Genomic DNA, 14,315 nt, shown 5'->3' on the forward strand with positions numbered 1-14,315 from the left:
CTGCAGCAACCAAGATAAAACAAACATTAGGCTAGAAGTGAGGAAAGAATTGGCATCTAACCCGAAGTTGGTGCAAAACACAGTTGATCGGAGTAAGTCCCTGATCATTTTTGGCTGCAAAGAAAAGGCGATAACATCTAGGTCAGAAAGAGCTGTAGAAGAAGCTAAAGTAGTAGATAAAATTGTTGGCCTCGTGGAAAGTCTTACAAACAGAGAGAATGTGTGCGACTACAGGAGAATAGGCAGGTACGTAAAAGGGAAAGATCGACCTTTGAGGATCACCCTAAACGGTGCCAAACAGATGGAAGAAGTACTAAGGAATGCTAGAAAATTGCAAAGGGATGAGGATGGGAAAGGGTGGTCATTAAGACGAGATCTTTCAAAAGAAGATAGAGAGAAGCTGAAACTGAACCTCGCCGAGGCAAAACATTTAAATGAGAGCAGGAATGAAGAAGAAATAAATTCTTTTTTCTACAAAGTGATAGGGGTAGGCAAACCAGTAAAGTGGTACATAAAGGCAAACCAACAAAATCAATAGAGAGAGGGGGAGTGAAGAATAAGGAGAGGGGGAACAAGTTCCTGAAGATTGCATACACCAACATAGATGGAGTGAGATCGAAGATACTGGAGTTAAGTGATGTAATACAGCTGCAGACACCAGACATTGTTGCACTCACGGAGACAAAACTTGAAGATGTAATTTTAAATGAGGTCATATTCCCAAGGGGCTACTCAATTTGGAGACGGGACAGAAAAATTAGGAAAGGCGGTGGCGTTGCTGTGCTGGTAAAAGAACACCTAAAGGTGAAGGAAATAATGACTGCCAATCCACAAGAAGTTGACATAATAGCACTAGAGATCTGCTATGAGGATGATAAACTAATGATGATAAATGCATATAGTCCACCGCCAAGCAGCACATGGTCAAAGGAGGAGCTAGATAGTAAACGTGAAGGTCTTATAACAATAATGAGAGAGATTATAGCGAGAGCGGATAACGATAGATCACGACTGTTGATAGTCGGTGACTTCAACTTGAAATCCATAGACTGGGAAGCATATGAAGCTAAAACAGAAGATTTTTGGACCTGTAAATTTGTAGACCTCATCCTGGAAACATTCTTGTATCAACATGTTAAACAAGCTACGAGGATGAGGGAAGGGGACGTTCCCTCCATGCTAGATTTGATATTTACCAGGAAGGAGGAAGAGATATTTGACATTCAGTACCTTCCTCCCTTGGGTAAAAGTGACCATGTCTTTTTGGGAATAAAGTATGCAATGCGTTATAAGCTGGAAGAAAATAAGGAGGTTGAAGCAGTTGAAAAACCAGACTTCAGGAGAGGACATTATGGTGACCTTAGAAATTTTTTTATTGAGTATAATTGGACAGACTTGATGCTAGGCAAGGAAGTGAATGAGATGTATGGCAAGTTTTGTGAAATATATGATAAAGGCCCAAAAAAATTTATACCAAAACAGAGATGCAGAACTAGGAAACAGGATTGGTTCAATAGAAATTGCGAGACGGCTAGAGACCGAAAGACACAAAAATGGAATCAATACAGGAAGAGGCCGAACCCCCAAACATACCAGCGATACAAAGATGCGAGAAACAATTACACGGCAGTGAGGAGAGAGGCAGAAAGAAATTTTGAAAAAGGGATTGCGGACAAATGTAAAACAGAACCAGGTCTATTCTATAAATTCATAAACAACAAATTGCAGGTAAAGGATAATATTCAGAGGTTGAAAATGGGAAATAGATTCACGGAAGATGAAAAGGAAATGTGTGAAACACTAAACGAAAAGTTCCAAAGTGTGTTTGTACAAAATGAAATCTTTAGGGAACCAGATACAATAAGAATTCCAGAGAACAACATAGAACACATAGAGGTGTCTAGAGACAAAGTGGAAAAAATGCTCAAGGAGCTCGGTAAGAACAAAGCAGCTGGCCCAGATGGCGTTTCACCATGGGTTCTGAGAGAATGTGCATCCGAGCTCAGCATTCCACTTCACCTGATCTTTCAGGCATCCCTGTGTACAGGAATCGTAGCAGACGGGTGGAAACAGGCTAACATAGTTCCAATCTACAAAAGTGGCAGCAGGGAAGACCCCCTCAATTATAGACCTGTATCATTGACAAGTGTAATAGTGAAAGTATTGGAAAAACTAATCAAAACTAAATGGGTAGAACACCTAGAGAGAAATGATATAATATCAGACAGACAGTATGGTTTTCGATCTGGAAGATCCTGTGTATCGAATTTACTCAGTTTCAATGATCGAGCCACAGAGATATTACAGGAAAGAGATGGTTGGGTTGACTGCATCTATCTGGACCTAAAAAAGGCTTTCGACAGAGTTCCACATAAGAGGTTGTTCTGGAAACTGGAAAATATTGGAGGGGTAACAGGTAAGCTTCTATCATGGATGAAAAATTTTCTGACTGATAGAAAAATGAGGGCAGTAATCAGAGGCAATGTATCGGAATGGAGAAATGTCACAAGTGGAGTACCACAGGGTTCAGTTCTTGCACCAGTGATGTTTATTGTGTACATAAATGATCTACCAGTTGGTATACAGAATTATATGAACATGTTTGCTGATGATGCTAAGATAATAGGAAGGATAAGAAATTTAGATGACTGTCATGCCCTTCAAGAAGACCTGGACAAAATAAGTATATGGAGCACCACTTGGCAAATGGAATTTAATGTTAATAAATGTCATGTTATGGAATGTGGAATAGGAGAACATAGACCCCACACAACCTATATATTATGTGAGAAATCTTTAAAGAATTCTGATAAAGAAAGAGATCTAGGAGTGGTTCTAGATAGAAAACTATCACCTGAGGACCACAAAGAATATTGTGCAAGGAGCCTATGCTATGCTTTCTAACTTCAGAATTGCATTTAAATACATGGATGGCGATATACTAAAGAAATTGTTCATGACTTTTGTTAGGCCAAAGCTAGAATATGCAGCTGTTGTGTGGTGCCCATATCTTAACACTTTCGCGTTCCACAGACTGAATAATTCGTCATTTATTTTTCTACTGAATGTGTTCCAACGACGCAATACTGCGTCACTCATTACAATATTTTTTAAAAATTTAAATTTTATCAGATCAATCTGGTAGTGGTTTTAAAATAAGCGCCTTTAGATTGCACACAATTTGATACCAAAATCAAAGATATAACATGAAACTTGATGTCCAAACACTTGAAATATTATAAATAGGTCTATGGTCTGAATATTAAAATATTTGTTAAAATTCTATTTATTGTCCTATTATCTTGGGACTTGTTTTAAAATGTGCGCCTTTTTATTGCGAACAATTTGATACCAAAATGAAAGATGTAACACAAATATTTATGTCAGAACACTGGAAAGATATAAATAAATTTGTGATGATTAGCGTCCAGAATTAAAATATTTGTTAAAAATCCAGTTATTGCTCTATTATTCTGGGACTAGTTTTAAAATAATCGCCTTTTTATTGCGAACAATTTGATACCAAAACGAGCGACGTAGCACGAAATTTGATGTTATCAAATTGAACGAGTTGAACATTAGGTTGCAATGTACAAAATGGTGCTCGTTCATGGGTAACTTTAGGCTTTTCTGCGGGGAGGCACTCCAGCCTTTTGTACATTTTATTCATACACATCTGTAGGGAATTTAATTGCGAACACAATGATACCAAAATGAGCGACGTAGCACGAGAATTAAGGTAAAAAAATGGAACGAGAATGCACATGTTACTGATTTTGTGCGTTTTTGCCGACTTTACGCTTTGCTGTTGGGAGTCACACTAGGCTTTTGGACATTATATTTATACACACCTGTAGAGAATTTAATTGCGAACACAATGATACCAGAATGAGCGACGTAGCGCGAGAATTAAGGTGAGAAAACTGGAAGGAGTATACACATTTGAGTGTCACCGCGCGCTTACCCGCACGGAGGGGCCACGATCCCCCTGTCAACCGCGAGTTTCCACGGAGCGCGAAAGTGTTAAGAAGCACATCAACAAACTGGAAAAGGTGCAAAGACATGCTACTAAGTGGCTCCCAGAACTGAAGGGAAAGAGCTACGAGGAGAGGTTAGAAGCATTAAATATGCCAAAACTAGAAGACAGAAGAAAAAGAGGTGATATGATCACTACGTACAAAATAGTAACAGGAATTGATAAAATCGACAGGGAAGACTTCCTGAGACCTGGAATTTCAAGAACAAGAGGTCATAGATTTAAACTAGCTAAACACAGATGCCGAAGAAATATAAGAAAATTCACCTTCGCAAATAGTGGGGTAGACGGTTGGAACAAGTTAAGTGAGAAGGTGGTGGAGGCCAAGACCGTCAGTAGTTTCAAAGCGTTATATGACAAAGAGTGCTGGGAAGACGGGACACCACGAGCGTAGCTCTCATCCTGTAACTACACTTAGGTAATTACACCCACACCCACACACACACACACACCCACACCCACACACACACTCCTGCCACGTTTCTGCCTGTCTGTTTCTCCCTCTGTTTGTACCTGCATCTAAAAAATTTTCAGGGCTATTATATTGGACTTGTTCTCTTATATAGCGCTGTGTACCTCTGACATGGAAATCGGGGCAATGAAGATCGTAGCATTTCCTCTCATTAACTGAGAGTTTGCATAACTTAAGGTGAAAATATCTACACTGTATCAAAACGACATCTGCCTTTCCCTAACCAGTTTCAGCATTTCCGTGGGTGCATGAATGAGCATTCTGTGCCTCTGGGCCCATATCTGCACTGTCCTTTTGCATAATACCTGCAAATATTTTCATCTGTGATTGTATTATTCTTGTTTGTACCCGTGAACGACTTGGCTACCTGTTTTTTGTTTCTGCATTCATTCTCGGTATTGCCCTTATCTTTCTCCTTGTTGCTTTCGTCTTTCTCATTTGTGTTCTCATTCGTCTCATTTTTTCTCTCCTTATTCATATCACCAGTTTGCTCTACAATATTGCCTTCATTTTTGTGTACCTCGACACTATGCCCTTCTACATTGCTACTTTGACTCTCTAAATTCTCAGTCCCTGGGTTGTGCTCAGAGTTCGTTGCTGTCTTTATATACTCTGCATATATTTCTGGTAGTTTTTGTGTGAATTGTAGCCTGTGTAGTTCAGGAATGTTATTCATTAGTTTGTAATGTTTTCCCACATCTGCCTGTCTCTTTGACAGATCCAGTAGTTACCTTCCCGGTTTGCATATTGTGTAGGTAATCCTGTACAACTCAGGTGAAATCTTATGTTACAAATGTTACATACAATGCCTACAACAGTCTTCCGAAGTGACTTAAGGCAGCCTCCACACACCTCCATGTAGGGTTTGTGATGTTATAATATTATATGCTATTATAGTCTTGTGGGTTGGTTGGTGTTGTCGTCGTTGATCCTTCTCTACGGACAACCCAACCCACAACTCGGTAGAGTGCTTACACTTCACTAGGAGATCACACTAGGCGCTTCTGGCTCTTGGAGAGGGGCTCCATGTCACATGTTTAGGGGATGCGGCTCCAACACTCAGCCTCGTTGTCACGTGCACACACCCACTCGAGCCGCTGTGACTCCCCACTCTCTCCTTATCAGATGTGATCCCCTCAATCCCCTATGACTTACTAGTATTACCTTCTACCCTGTCCACAGCAGTGGTTCTTGGTTCTCTCTCTCTCTCTCTCCTTCTTTACTACCTCCTGGGAAGCCTCACTAGGACAAGGGCAAACACCAGCAAATTGGGATACATTTACTGGACAAAGCACATACACGATACATACACACATATAGTAATAATGAATCCTATACTCTATAATATCACGATCAGGTTGCTCTCCAGCACAACCAGAACTCTACCATCAGCTTATCAAGTGGTATCCTATCTCCTGGTTCACCACCTGATACTATCAACCTCCTCAAGTTGATCAAGTCTACATACACTGTTGCACCATCGGCAAGATAATATATATATATATATAGAAAATCAGCATTTGAATGCAATAACATATCAGTATAAATGTTCATTGATACACAACAATGATCAATCGATCACCCTATCAGTCCTAGAACACATACATCTGTAGGTAATCCAGCCTACGACTGTAACTCCAAACTTCAGAATAAATCACTCCTTGACATAAGAATGCAAACAACCACTCACCTCTCACTGCGTCTTGCACACTAATGACAACCAAACACTATCAACTCCCTACAAGTAATCCACCAGAACTTCCCTTCCACCTCTGGAAGTTCACTACCCTGATATCTTCAGGTTCTTCCGGGCTTCACTACCAGGATCCTCTGCAGCTCCTCCAGGCTGCTATCATGAAGTTTTCTCGAGCAACTAAGGTGCTTCACCCTTCTGCTAGGTTCCTCCACAGCTCTCTTGGCTGCTACACCATGAAGTTTCCTCGAGCAACTATGGTGCTTCACCACCTCTACAGAAGCACGTGACACTCCTCTTCACTGCTTCTCACAACTCGAGGTCCTCGCTTCCACTACCTTGTAGTCTCATCAGCTACTTCAACTGCTGGCTTCGAAGTTCTCAGCAACTTCTTCCCCAAAGACAAACCACAGATTAAACTGGTCGAGGGCGCTTCTCCCTCTGACGGCGTCTGGTCACGGCGCTTCCAAGGCCCACAATAATGCCTCTGGGCGATTTAATAAACACTTCGTCAACCAGGACTTGAGACCACAACGTTCCCAGCTCAGTTCCACAGCTGGCACGTCTACACACTTCTCTTCTCTTCGAGATATATCACTAGGGGTTCCCATCTGGCGGGAGCTCAAACGTAGCGCGGCTTTCCCCTGCGATGTCTGGCACTCAAGTGAGGTCAAGGTCCTCCGGAAGCGAGCCTCACGCCTCCAGCAAAATGTCCACATCTCCTAGCCAGTCATTTATCTATTTCCTTACTTACTGCCCATAATCTTAAACTGCTCATTGAATCCACCATACTATTTTTCATATGGGTTATCACCTCAATATTTGCTAGACCTTCTAGTTAGGTCAGGCTTGCTGAATAACTCTCAAGGAGGGAGACTCGTTTCTCCTGCAGGCTGAGATCATAACAATGCATATATTTATAATATTACATGCATGTATATATAATATGTATACAGTATATTTATAATATTACATATGTTTATTTGTTCAAGTTTATGTGGGGGTACTTATCGCCTTGGAGAAAATATGGTCCTCTTGGGACCGTCTAGTTGACCGTTGTTTGTCCCAGGTCGGGGGCAGGATGCCACCGGTTGCCAGTTACTTGATTTATACACTGATTATTTGCCTGTAATATCCTAAGGGAATTTCTGCTTTCTTCCAGCCTGCAATGTTATTCACTTACTCTATTACTAGTTCCTAGATCCATTTTCCCGTATTACAGTATATATTGCCAGTATATTATTACTGAGGGAGTATACTGTTACTGAGGGAAGTAATCTACACTGTGTAGGCCTCGTGGCTGTGGTGTAATTACCTAAGTGTAATTACAGGATGAGAGCTACGCTCGTGGTGTCCCGTCTTCCCAGCACTCTTTGTCATATAACGCTTTGAAACTACTGACGGTCTTGGCCTCCACCACCTTCTCCCCTAACTTGTTCCAACCGTCTACCACTCTGTTTGCGAGAGTGAATTTTCTTATATTTCTTCGGCATCTGTGTTTAGCTAGTTTATATCTGTGACCTCTTGTTCTTAACGTTCCAGGTCTCAGGAAATCTTCCCTATCGATTTTATCAATACCTGTTACTATTTTGTATGTAGTGATCATATCACCTCTTTTTCTTCTGTCTTCTAGTTTTGGCATATTTAATGCCTCTAACCTCTCCTCGTAGCTCTTGCCCTTCAGTTCTGGGAGCCACTTAGTAGCATGTCTTTCCACCTTTTCCAGTTTGTTGATGTGCTTCTTAAGATATGGGCACCACACAACTGCTGCATATTCTAGCTTTGGCCTAACAAAAGTCGTGAACAATTTCTTTAGTATATCGCCATCCATGTATTTAAAAGCAATTCTGAAGTTAGAAAGCGTGGCATAGGCTCCTCGCACAATATTCTTTATGTGGTCCTCAGGTGATAGTTTTCTATCTAGAACCACCCCTAGATCTCTATATAGATCAAGTATACATCACACTTGGCTGTAAACAGCCAAGTGTGATGCCTCCTCCACAACTTTACATTTATACTTTTTCTTTGAACAATTCTCTAACACTATCCACTAATTTATATTTTGTGTTGCACGTTCCACTTCACTGTTCAACGTATCACTGCTCGCTATATTTGATATATATCGCCTATGCCTGTACACATGAGCCTGGTGACACTGGCTCACCACATGGGACCACCTTTATTCTGTATTTAACTCAAATTTCCATTGTTAATTTCTGTATTCAATTTTTCTACGAGTCACTGTGCACTTGGGGGCGACTGGATGGATGGTTGGGGGGGGAGGAACTGGATGGATGGTTGGGGGGGGGAGGAACTGGATGGATGGTTGGGGGGGAGGAACTGGATGGATGGTTGGGGGGGGAGGAACTGGATGGATGGTTGGGGGGGAGGAACTGGATGGATGGTTGGGGGGGGAGGAACTGGATGGATGGTTGGGGGGGGGAGGAACTGGATGGATGGTTGGGGGGGGAGGAACTGGATGGATGGTTGGGGGGGGAGGAACTGGATGGATGGTTGGGGGGGGAGGAACTGGATGGATGGTTGGGGGGGGAGGAACTGGATGGATGGTTGGGGGGGGAGGAACTGGATGGATGGTTGGGGGGGGAGGAACTGGATGGATGGTTGGGGGGGAGGAACTGGATGGATGGTTGGGGGGGGAGGAACTGGATGGATGGTTGGGGGGGGAGGAACTGGATGGATGGTTGGGGGGGGAGGAACTGGATGGATGGTTGGGGGGGGAGGAACTGGATGGATGGTTGGGGGGGGAGGAACTGGATGGATGGTTGGGGGGGGAGGAACTGGATGGATGGTTGGGGGGGAGGAACTGGATGGATGGTTGGGGGGGAGGAACTGGATGGATGGTTGGGGGGGAGGAACTGGATGGATGGTTGGGGGGGGAGGAACTGGATGGATGGTTGGGGGGGAGGAACTGGATGGATGGTTGGGGGGGAGGAACTGGATGGATGGTTGGGGGGGAGGAACTGGATGGATGGTTGGGGGGGAAGGAACTGGATGGATGGTTGGGGGGGAAGGAACTGGATGGATGGTTGGGGGGGAAGGAACTGGATGGATGGTTGGGGGGGAAGGAACTGGATGGATGGTTGGGGGGGAAGGAACTGGATGGATGGTTGGGGGGGAAGGAACTGGATGGATGGTTGGGGGGGGAAGGAACTGGATGGATGGTTGGGGGGGAAGGAACTGGATGGATGGTTGGGGGGGAAGGAACTGGATGGATGGTTGGGGGGGTAGGAACTGGATGGATGGTTGGGGGGGTAGGAACTGGATGGATGGTTGGGGGGAGGAACTGGATGGATGGTTGGGGGGAGGAACTGGATGGATGGTTGGGGGGAGGAACTGGATGGATGGTTGGGGGGAGGAACTGGATGGATGGTTGGGGGGAGGAACTGGATGGATGGTTGGGGGGAGGAACTGGATGGATGGTTGGGGGAGGAACTGGATGGATGGTTGGGGGGAGGAACTGGATGGATGGTTGGGGGGAGGAACTGGATGGATGGTTGGGGGGAGGAACTGGATGGATGGTGGGATGGGGGGCTGGATGGATGGTGGGATGGGGGGCTGGATGGATGGTGGGAGGGGGGGCTGGATGGATGGTGGGATGGGGGGCTGGATGGATGGTGGGATGGGGGGCTGGATGGATGGTGGGATGGGGGGCTGGATGGATGGTGGGATGGGTGACTGGATGGATGGTGGGATGGGTGACTGGATGGATGGTGGGATGGGTGACTGGATGGATGGTGGGATGGGTGACTGGATGGATGGTGGGATGGGTGACTGGATGGATGGGGGGCTGGATGGATGGTGGGATGGGGGGCTGGATGGACGGTGGGATGGGGGCTGGATGGACGGTGGGATGGGGGCTGGATGGACGGTGGGATGGGGGGCAGGATGGACGGTGGGATGGGTGACTGGATGGATGGTGGGATGGGTGACTGGATGGATGGGGGGCTGGATGGATGGTGGGATGGGGGGCTGGATGGACGGTGGGATGGGGGCTGGATGGACGGTGGGATGGGGGCTGGATGGACGGTGGGATGGGGGGCAGGATGGACGGTGGGATGGGGGGCTGGATGGACGGTGGGATGGGGAGGACTGGATGAATGCTGGGATGGGGGGGACTGGATGGATGCTGGGATGGGAGGACTGGATGGATGCTGGGATGGGAGGACTGGATGGATGCTGGGATGGGAGGACTGGATGGATGCTGGGATGGGAGGACTGGATGGATGCTGGGATGGGAGGACTGGATGGATGCTGGGATGGGAGGACTGGATGGATGCTGGGATGGGAGGACTGGATGGATGCTGGGATGGGAGGACTGGATGGATGCTGGGATGGGAGGACTGGATGGATGCTGGGATGGGAGGACTGGATGGATGCTGGGATGGGAGGACTGGATGGATGCTGGGATGGGAGGACTGGATGGATGCTGGGATGGGAGGACTGGATGGATGCTGGGATGGGAGGACTGGATGGATGCTGGGATGGGAGGACTGGATGTGACTCCACAGTCACATCAGAAGGAAAACAACAGTGAAAGAACAGGTATTGAAACTTCGAACAGGCGAGGACAGGTATACAGAGAACGACAGAGAGGTGTGTGTGAAGAACTCAACAAGAGGTTCCAGGAGGTCTTCACAATACAAAATATTACTGTATATATATATCATATACAAAAAGGGCGACAGACAAGAGGCACTGAACTACAGGCCAGTGTCCTTGACTTGTATACCATGCAAGGTGATGGAGAAGATCGTGAGAAAAAACCTGGTAACACATCTGGAGAGAAGGGACTTCGTGACAAATCGCCAACATGGGTTCAGGGAGGGTAAATCTTGCTTTACAGGCTTGATAGAATTCTACGATCAGGTGACAAAGATTAAGCAAGAAAGAGAGGGCTGGGCGTTCTGCATTTTCTTGGATTGTCGGAAAGCCTTTGACACAGTACCGCATAAGAGGCTGGTACATAAGCTGGATAGACAGGCAGGTGTAGCTGGTAAGGTGCTCCAGTGGATAAGGGAGTACCTAAGCAATAGGAAGCAGAGAGTTACGGTGAGGGGCGAGACCTCCAATTGGCGTGAATTTACCAGTGGAGTCCCACAGGGCTCTGTACTCGGTCCTATCTTGTTTCTGATATATGTAAATGATCTCCCGGAGGGTATCGATTCATTTCTCTCAATGTTTGCGGACGATGCTAAAATTATGAGAAGGATTAAAACAGAAGAGGACTGTTTGAGGCTTCAAGAAGACCTAGACAAGCTGAAGGAATGGTCGAACAAATGGTTGTTAGAGTTTAACCCAACCAAATGTAATGTAATGAAGATAGGTGTAGGGAGCAGGAGGCCAGATACAAGGTATCATCTGGGAGAGGAAATTCTTCAGGAGTCAGAGAAAGAAAAAGACTTGGTTGATATCATGCCAGACCTGTCTCCTGCAGCACATATCAAGAGGATAACATCAGCGGCATATGCCAGGCTGGCCAACATACGAACGGCATTCAGAAACTTGTGTAAAGAATCATTCAGAACTTTGTATACCACATATGTCAAGCCAATCCTGGAGTATGCAGCCCCAGCATGGAGTCCATATCTAGTCAAGGATAAGACTAAACTGGAAAAGGTTCAAAGGTTTGCTACCAGACTAGTACCCAAGCTGAGAGGTATGAGCTACGAAGAGAGACTACGGGAATTAAACCTCACTTCGCTGGAAGACAGAAGAGTTAGGGGGCACATGATCACCACATTGAAGATTCTGAAGGGAATTGATAGAGTAGATAAAGACAGGCTATTTAACACAAGGGGCACACGCACAAGGGGACACAGGTGGAAACTGAGTGCCCAAATGAGCCACAGAGATATTAGAAAGAACTTTTTTAGTGTCAGAGTGGTTGACAAATGGAATGCATTAGGAAGTGATGTGGTGGAGGCTGACTCCATACACAGTTTTAAATGTAGATATGATAGAGCCCAATAGGTTCAGGAATCTGTACACCTGTTGATTGACGGTTGAGAGGCGGGACCAAAGAGCCAGAGCTCAACCCCCGCAAACACAACTAGGTGAGTACACACACCAAAAATTATGAGGAGGATTGAAACTGAGGACAATAGTAGGAGGCTACAAGATGACCTAGATAGACTGAGTGAATGGTCCAACAAATGGCTGTTGAAGTTCAACCCGAGTATATGCAAAGTAATGAAACTAGGCAGTGGAAATAGGAAACCAGACACAGGATACAGAATAGGTGGTGAAGTACTTAATGAAACAGAGAAAGATCTAGGAGTTGATATCACGCCAAACCTGTCTCCTGAAGCCCACATAAAGAGAATAATGTCTGCGGCATTTGCGAGGCTGGCTAACATCAGAACAGCGTTCAGGAACCTGTGTAAGGAATCATTCAGAATCTTGTACACCATATATGCAAGACCAATCCTGGAGTATGCGGCCCCAGCATGGAGCCCATACATTGTCAAGCACAAGACGAAGCTGGAAAAAGTCCAAAGGTATGCCACTAGACTAGTCCCAGAACTAAGAGGCATGAGTTACGAGGAAAGGCTGCGGGAAATGCACCTTACGACACTGGAAGACAGAAGAGTAAGGGGAGACATGATCACAACCTACAAAATCCTCAGAGGAATCGACCGGGTAAATAAGAATAAATTATTCAACACTGGTGGGACGCGAACAAGGGGACACAGGTGGAAACTGAGTACCCACATGAGCCACAGAGACGTTAGAAAGAACTTTTTCAGTGTCAGTAGTTAACGGACGGAATGCATTAGGCAGTGATGTGGTGGAGGCTAACTCCATACACAGTTTTAAATGTAGATATGATAAGAGCCCAGTAGGCTCAGGAACCTGTACACCAGTTGATTGACAGTTGAGAGGCAGGACCAAAGAGCCAAAGCTCAACCCCCGCAAGCACAAATAGGCGAGTACACTGTACTGGTTTAATATATTTTTAATTTGTTTTTTTGGTGAAAAAAGGCATAAGAGAGACCAATGTTGTCTATGCCTTAACATGCCCACTTGGGGATTGTCAGCCCCAACAAACTCAATATCAGTATATAGGCAAGACATCAGCATCCCTCTCTAGGAGATTAACAATGCACAAACAGTGCTCCATCAAGGAACACAATCGCCACACACGAGACAATCACCAGGAATATTTTGACGAGCAACACCGAAATAATTCTTAGGATACAATGAAACAGAAGCTGTACTGAATGTCCCTGCAACAGGAATTTAAGTAGCCAAAACATAAGCTGCCAACATGTCACACTTTGTTGATACATTTAATACCTTATTAATATCCCCCATGTAATGTCCTTCATCCATATGTCACCTAACCATATGAGGATATAGCCAGGTGCTAAGCACAGTAGAATTTGTCTGAGAATGTGAGGCGAGTACGAAATGCATTACTAGGCGTCAGACCCAAATAAAAAGTAAAAAATTAACTTTGGAGAGTTAATTTTTCAACTTCCTGCTTCAGTGAAGAAAAACAAGGAATATCGAGAAGACTCGTCAGAATCATAAGTCTAAAACTGTCATTTTCAACTAAATATGTTTAAAAGAAAGACGACTACCAAAATAATTCTAATATAAAATAAAATAAAAAAATTTACTACATTTCACAAGATATTGACCTACAACTATCACATTGTAGAGTGCGAATCCCAAGCAAATATAATGTTTACTATTATGCCATTATTATACCTCACTGACTTCACTGTGAAAATGCACATTAATAACTTAAATTTGCCTGTAAACTAAATAATACCAGTAAATGTACACTTAGTTATGAATACAGTGTAATGTTTGATGATTAACCTACTGTTTACCTACACCACAAGCTCAAGCTATTCTATATTATATAGTACTTACACAATTAACTGGCAAAGTTTGCAATTTTAATTCTCGACTCACATTTTGTTACTGGTTATACAGTATCTATAACCACAATACTATTTATCAATAGCAAAGGGCATGTACTCTATTATTAAGTTTGAAGCAAACCTTTAACTATTCACACCAAGACTTAAGAAGCCTAGAAAATGGTTACATCAGTGTACAGTAAACAGAATGTGGCATATTTG

The 14,315-nt window shown here is 44.4% G+C and overlaps 1 protein-coding gene across 1 annotated transcript in view; it reads right to left on the reverse strand.

Moving 5' to 3' along the window:
* Nucleotides 1-14,315, reverse strand: part of LOC123746739 (ankyrin repeat domain-containing protein 17) — a 298,429-nt gene that overhangs the window by 260,785 nt on the left and 23,329 nt on the right.

The sequence above is a fragment of the Procambarus clarkii genome, chromosome 85 (genome assembly GCF_040958095.1).
Source record: "Procambarus clarkii isolate CNS0578487 chromosome 85, FALCON_Pclarkii_2.0, whole genome shotgun sequence".
Lineage (NCBI taxonomy): Eukaryota > Metazoa > Arthropoda > Malacostraca > Decapoda > Cambaridae > Procambarus > Procambarus clarkii.